Below are 8,055 nucleotides of genomic sequence, written 5' to 3' on the forward strand. Positions count from 1 at the left end.
CACTTCTACGCGTCACATCCACTTTCATCCACCTGGAAACCCTAAGCCAAAGTTACACCACGTGTCATTAACCGCCACACACCATCTGGTCCATAAAACCCCGCCAAAACCTTAAACGGTCATTTGAAAGCTAAAAATGGATAACAATAACAAACCAGAATCAAAGAAAGAAGAAGAAAAGAAGAATGGAAAAGAAGAAGAGGAGCCTGAGCTGCCTCTCTTGTCACTTAACCATGTGTCTAGGGTTTGTAAGTCGGTGGAGGACTCGGTGGAGTTCTACAAGAAGGCGTTAGGGTTCGTGTCGATAGAGCGTCCGCAGTTGTTCGATTTCGATGGGGCGTGGTTGTTTAACTATGGGATAGGGATTCATTTGGTTCAATCTAAGGATGAAGAGAAGTTGCCTAGTAATGGTGATGAATTGGATCCCATGAATAATCATATATCCTTTCAGGTGCTTAATTAATCTCTTTTCTGTTATATGTGTTTATTCATATTTAGGGTTTATTATAAATGGGTTATTTTCAATAAAACTAGTGACAGATAGGGTTAGAACTGTGGATCAGTGTTATGATAATTAAATAGGTTATTTCAAAAAAAATTGTTGGGACAAAAGTTGAAGTATGAGAAAAAACAAAAACATTAGAAAGCTCTTTAATATCATTCAAGTATTAGTAACTTGGTTAAGCTATGCATGTACTATATGATGCACATATGTGAATATATGAATGGCTCATTAAATCGGTTATAGTCTGTTTGATTATATATTGTTACTCCATATAACTCTAGTAAATCTAGAGCTAATACGTGCTATAAAACCCGACTTTAAAACAGTAGTAATTCTATATAGCTAATACACCCACAATAACAGTAGTAATTCCGACTTTAAAACCGTAGTAATTCTATAGCTAATACGGGCAACAATAACAAGTCATGGATAATAAAGGTCATGGATAATAATGAGTCATGGATAATAATAATGTTACGATGAATGTAAATTTTAAATGACTTTTTTTTACATTAAAAAAAGCTGGTGACACAAGATGTGAATCTGGTGAGGATGGTATATTTTGGTTTTTTCGAAGTTACCTTACAGGTGTTATCAAATCACGTTCATGGGATAGTGAATTTGAATTCAGCTTCAACTTTACCAGACAAAAGTTGAAGTCGTATGAAAAACAAAAACTTTAAAACGCTCTTTAATAGCATCCGAGTATTAGTAAAAACTTGCTCTTTGATATCTATCATTTAAGTATTAGTAACTTGATTAAGCCATATGTGAATAAAATAAGGCTCATTGAATCAGTTATGGTTTGTTTGATACTAGATTAGATAACGTACTCTAGTAAATCTCAGATAACTCTAGTAATTCTAGAGCTAATACGTGTAACAAACCCCACCTTCAACACACATACTTATCTTAGTTAACGACTTACATACTTAAAAACAGAAATGGCTTAATTTGTTCATCAAGGTTTTAAAAAATAAAAGCAACTCCTATACAAAAAGAAATGGAGCATAATAGTTTGTTATATTCTTCTGTACAAGAAAAATAAGGCTTAATTTGTCCTTCATCTCTCTTCTTAAGTTTTGCCACTTCATCATTTGAAAAGTGTTAATTAGGGTGGTTTGTTATTGTGTAGTGTGAGGACATGGAGGCGTTGGAACGGAAACTGAAGGATTTGGACATCAAGTACAAGATGAGAACGGTGGGTGGGAAGACGGGGTGATTGACCAGCTGTTTTTTAATGATCCGGATGGATTTTTGATTGAAATATGTAACTGTGATAACGTGAAGCTCAAGCCTGCAGGTTCTTTTGGCCGGATTAAACTACCACACAACCGCCACAATCCGCCTGTCGAGCTAGACTCTAATGCTGCGAAAGCCAGCTGAATCTTGGGTTTCTACGTTTTCCAGTTGTATGGCGAGTTGTTTACTTAATTTGTACGTGTGATTCGTATGTGCTATGTTTCTTCATATCTTGAAAAATATATTGTTACTTATACACGATATGTTACTAATAATACTAGTTGATAAGATCAGACAAGACATCCAAAAAGTTCATAAAAAAAATAGGGAAAATAGGGGTTTCACGTAGGGCCGGCATAGGGTATTCTCACTAAAGATAAGTTTGCCGGCATATGGTATTCTCACTAAAGATAGTTTTCTCCCAAAGGAGAAAATATAGATGGCTCGTAGTACGTTAGGAGGGTTTATATCGTAGTGCGTTAGGAGTCACATTAAAGATGAGTTTTCTCTTAAAGGTGGAAATATAGATAACTAGGTGGGTAGTGCCCGTCAATACTAGTTTGAAAATAACAAGTTACTATTATAATTATCATAATAATTATAGTGTGTCAATACTAGTTAAAAAAAACTAGTTACTATTACTATTATCTTAATAATTCTAGTGCGTTAGGAGGGTTTGGGTTGGGTAGGTGTCTCGGAAGTCCTAACATACGGGTAATTAAGTCGAATTACCCTCAATTTCACATGTATTGAGTCTTTACTGTCCTAACATACGGGTAAATAAGTCGAATTACCCTCAATTTTACATGTCTTGAGTCTTTACTCTTTACAATTATGCATGCCATGGCATTTAATATTACAAAGATGTTACTTTTAGTTAAGCAGAAAAGCTTCAAAAGACAATTCATGTACTTTTTTGTTGTGAATCAAAGAGCTCGAAAGCTCCAAAAGACAATTCATACTTTTTTTTTAATCAAAGTGCTCGATGCTTATGAATGTATTTGGTATATTTGTGAATGAATTTTTAAAATAAAAGGGAAAATATATTTATAATAAATTACAAGATCTAAATTAGGAAAACATATTAGAATAATAAGACTGTCAATTGGTTGTAATGGCTTTAATTGTGCTCCTCGATTTTGGGATCTAATAAATTGACCGATTCCGTGAAATCTTTTTCTTTTTTTAATTATTTTTTCAACACTCCCCCTCAAGTTGAGTAGTGGGGTCTCCGATACTCAACTTGCTTAGACAATGGCCGAAGATTCTCCCATTAACTGATCTTCTGAAAGAACAAACGGGAGTTCTATAATTCATGTTTGAAGCTTCTCACTAATAAAGTATTTGTCGACTTCTACATGTTTTGTTCGATCATGTTGGACTGGATTTTCTGAGATTTGAATTGCAGCTTCATTGTCACACATAGTTCTACTTCTATCTTTCGGGGGAAAACCGATTTCTGTTAAGAGCTTCCGAACCCATAAGACTTCTGTTAAACCGCGTGTTATTCCTCTGAATTCAGCTTCTGCACTTGAGAAAGAAACTACCTTCTGTTTTTTACTTCTCTAAGTTACCATGTTCCCGCCAACTAACGTGAAATATCCTGATGTAGACCTTCGATTCCCTTTATCTCCTGCTCAGTCAGCATCTGTATATACCTGAATATCTAAATGCCCGTTTGGTTTGAATAGAACCCCATGACTAGTTGTCCTCTTGAGATACCTGATGATTCTTAACACAGCTTCCATGTGAGCAACATGAGGTTGGTGCATGAATTGACTAACAACCCCAACATCGTAAGCTATATCAGGTTGAGTGTGTGCGAGATATATTAACTTTCCCACCAAAAGTTGGTATCTTTCTTTATTTGCCAATTCCGCTTCAGGTTCCATGTGCAATATGTGGTTCACTATCATGGGGGTTTCTATTGGTTTGCAGTCCATCATACCTGTCTCTGCTAGAAGATCAAGTTTATACTTGTGTTGACTGATAAAGATCCCTTGTTTAGATCTTAATACTTCAATTCTCAGAAAATACTTTAATCTTCCCAGGTCTTTCATTTCGAATTCTGCAAATAGATTCCTTTTTAGTTGTTCCATTTCTTCCTTGTCATTTTCTGTAATAATCAAGTCATCAACATATACAGTTAGACATGTTACAAGATTGTTTCTTCTTTTTAGGAACAATGTATGGTTTGCGTTACTTTGTTTAAAACCATAATTTTTCATTGCGAGGGTAAACCTTCCAAACCATGCCCTAGGAGATTGCTTTAACCGATATATAGATTTTTTTAACCGACAAAACTTCTTGATTTTTATTTTCCCTTGGGAATCCGGGAGGGCGGGAGGAGCCTCCATGTATATTTCATCTTTAATTCTCCATGAAGAAAAGCATTCTTTACGTCAAACTGGTGAAGTGGTCATCCTTTATTGGTGGGAATAGAGAAAAGAACTCTAATTGTGTCAATCCTGGCAACTGGCGAGAAGGTCTCGGAATAGTCAATTTCATATGTTTGAGTGTAAGCTTTAGCTACCAGTCGGGCTTTATATCTTTCAATACTTCCATCCGGTTTATGTTTAACAGAAAAAACCCACCGACATCCTACATGTTTTTTTTTCACGTGGGAGGGCACACATCTCCCATGTGACCTTCTTCTTCAAAGTCTCCATTTTGGTTTCCATCGCCTCTCTCCAGTTTTTTGAATTCAAAGCATCGTCAACAGTAGCCGGAGTTTCTTTAGATCATAGAGAAGTTAAAAAAGCTTTAGCTTCGTTAGATAAGTTTCCTTTAGCAATATTTTCAATTGGATACTTGGATTTCCGAGCATCTTTTTCTAGGGAGTATCGTTTTGGTGGGACACCTCTATTTTCTCTTGGTGGCGGTACATCTTTTTTTATTGTACTTTCTTATATTTCTTCATCTGCTCTAGAGGCTTCTTCTTCTGAACTTTGGCTAACAGATTCTTGAACTTCAACCTGTTCTGTCATCATCTCACTTTCCTCATGGTTAGGAATAAAAGGAGTTTTGGGTTTGATTTCCTTGGTTGGTAATCTATTGATAAGGTATGAGGCAGTAGCAAGAGCCTCGGGCCAAAAAGATGTGGGCACACCGGATTCGATCATAAGAGCCAGAGTCATTTCTAAAAATAACCGGTTATTTTGTTCAGAGACACCATTTTGTTCAGAGTGTCTTGGGAAGTGGTTTGGTGAATCATTCCCTTGGTTTCAAAAAATTGCTTCATGGAGGCATTAACAAATTCACCTCCATTATCGGATCGTAAGATTTGGATATTAGTTTTATATTGGGTTTGTATCATGGTATGAAACATGACAAATTTTCCAAAAACTTCTGACTTGATTTTTAAGAAATATATATACCAACGTCATGCGGGTACAATCATCCACAAAAAGTAAAAAAAAAAACGAAAATTTTGCCCTTCATTAACTTTAGCTAGACCCCAAACATCAGAATGAATCAAATGAAAAGGTATATCAACTCCGGTATTATTTGGTTTAAACATTTGTCTATGGCTTTTGGCCAAAACACAGGTTTCACATGTTGACATACTATTGGAAAATTTAGGAAACAAATATGTAAATAACCGGTAGAAGGGTGCCCCAATCTTCTATGCCATAGCCATGCTTCTCTATCCGTTGTTCCATGAGCAAGCAATACAGTACCATTTGAAGTCACCTCATCCACATAATACAACCCTTGTCGTTCAGTGTCACGCCCAATGATCATCCCAGTCCTGATGTCCTGTAAGATACAAAAAGTATGGTGCATTAAGACGGTACAATTGAGCTCCTTTGTTACATGGCTAACAGACAATAGTTTATGTGACAGGGTGGAATATAAAGGCAGTTGGATAATTTAATTGTCGGAGATATTTCAACCGCCCCTCCCTTTTTTACCATCATGACACCCCCCCTGTCACACCCGGCCCTGAGCGGCGGAAACAGCCGGGCGCGCGCGAGTGGGGATTGATACTTAAGCACGGGCCATTGCAAACATTCAAGATAAGATTTTCATTGCGCATGAAATGTTTAATACAAATACATTACATTGTTTAAAAATTACATAAAATCATCCAAGTATAAAAACTGTTGAAGATTTCCACGCCATATCCCCTTGCGCGGCGAGAACAACCACGCGCATCGAAGGGATAGAACTAAAATCTTCCAAAAAGCTAGTTTTAGATGTTCAGCGTGAGGTGCTCTAAGTGTGACTCCATGCGCTACCTAGTTATCTCCTGAAAGACACGTAAAACATTTGAATCAGTATAAACTGAGTGAGTTCACAAGTTTTAGTAACTTGATAAATCGTATCGCGTCATAGTCTTGGCGAAAATCATATTAAAACACATTTCTGATTTCATGTCTAAACATATGCTTGATACACCGTATGAAAACATAGATCTGACAACATGTTTCTGTTAAGACCGTTCCGCGGGTTACGCGCGAACGTTTCTGGAAAACGTACTCGTCTATGCAAAGTGGCGCTGCCACTACGAGCTAAAATAGTGTAATACCGTCCCGCGGGTTGCGCGTGGACATTTCTGAAAAGCCGTGCTCGTCCATGCAAAGTGGAGCTGCCACTACGAGCGAATAATACTGTAATACCGTCCCGCGGGTTACGCGTGGACGTTGTGCCGGAAAACAAGGCGCTCGTCTGCGTAAGAGGAGCGACCTCTACGAGCGGGCTCAATCCCATAGTACTGCCCCATGACCATACTAGGCACTCGTCCATGCAAAGAGGTGCGACCCCTACGAGTGGGTGGATCAAACCAGCAGTCCCTACCCTTAGAGTTCCAATGGTAAAGTGATCACTTACTCGAGTTCTGGCGCACATACATCGTAAACCATAGATAACCGTTTGCATTGCTCATCATGAAACATAATTTAAACACAATCATTTACATAACTTGTAAGTATACCATGATAAATCGTAATTTAAGCACGTGTCCCTCGCCCCGAAAACAGTTTAAAAACAGTGAAAATAGTGAAAATAGGGGCTGTGAGACTCACCTGTGGTTCTTGTTAAGGGATTAATCGAGATTCGGGTTTTCTTGGTGTTGGCCTTTGAATTGAAGGTCTAGAATACGATTAAATAACAAGAAGTATTTATATTAAGATCAAGAAATAGGAGAATATAAGGGTTGGAAAGTAGATCTCAAGGTTATAATCTCGGCTTACCTAGTAACAGGATCGGAAATGAAAACAACGGATGCTTGGGAGATGATTAGTGCAAGTTTGCAGTTCTTAAGAGAGAAGTTTGAAGTGTGTTTGGGTGATAATTTGGGTTACATATTTATAGGCAAACTCAAGGGAACACAATCCCTTGCTTTAGGGAATTGTAATCTTTTCATATCTAGGTGTAATGATGATAAAGTATGGAAATTATTATTATTTATTTAAAAGTGGAGGAGTGGATAAAAGATCTTGATTTGATTTGGACAGGACATGCAGGTCTGGGGTTGGTGAGAATAGGGTGGCTGACAGTTGACTTTTCGTGTTACAGTGTGCTTTTTCAGGTACTTTTGTCAGTGTACAGTAAAAAGTGGAAAATCTCTGAAACACGCTACTGTTTCCTTTTGGGCGGGAGTAATCTCCTTACATCTGGAGAATAGACTAAGTGTTCTGCGCGTATCACTTTGTGCGCATAGCTTTCTGCGTGAAGGACATTTCTTTGCTGCGGGTAGGTGCGTAACCTTCTCGCAGTTAGGGACATTGAGTTTCATTTGTAGATTCTCCAGGTGGTCTTGGTATTTCAACATAGTGATCAGTCATGTTGAAGTCAATTCCATCTTGGAGCTTCAGACAAACTAGCTCTCAATGTTCCCGCCATGCGGGGAGGTTAGTTCCCTTCCGCACGCGCATAAACGATTTAGGATGCACCCGCCTTAGCATCATGCGAGATGGTCAACCCAATAGACAACATTAAGGACACATAAAACCAATACACTCGCGCATGGCGCATATAACATATGCCCACGCAGGTTCTTAACATGGCACGCTCGCGCAGGGCGCACATAACGTGCCCGCGCTGACTCTAACATAGCGCGCTCGCGCAGGGCGAACATAACAATTGCCCGCGCTGATTCTATCATAGCGCGCTCGCGCAGGGCGAACATAACAATTGCCCGCGCTGATTCTAATATAGCGCGCTCGCGCAGGGCGAACATAACAATTGCCTGCGCTGATTCTAATATAGCGCGCATAATATTTACAATCACCTAATTATTAGGTTGATTACTTAGTTTATAGGATTGGGAAATTACCGGGTGTCACATTTTCCCCCTGTTAAGA

General features: G+C 38.3%; 1 pseudogene; it reads left to right on the plus strand.

Annotated features, from left to right (window-relative positions):
* Positions 1-121: 121 nt before the first annotated feature.
* Positions 122-1,995, plus strand: LOC143602639 (glyoxylase I 4-like; annotated as a pseudogene).
* The last annotated feature ends 6,060 nt before the right edge of the window (positions 1,996-8,055 follow it).

The sequence above is a fragment of the Bidens hawaiensis genome, unplaced genomic scaffold (assembly GCF_021521415.1).
Source record: "Bidens hawaiensis isolate Kalapana, Puna unplaced genomic scaffold, B.hawaiensis_p1.1 tig00059276_1, whole genome shotgun sequence".
Taxonomy (NCBI): domain Eukaryota; kingdom Viridiplantae; phylum Streptophyta; class Magnoliopsida; order Asterales; family Asteraceae; genus Bidens; species Bidens hawaiensis.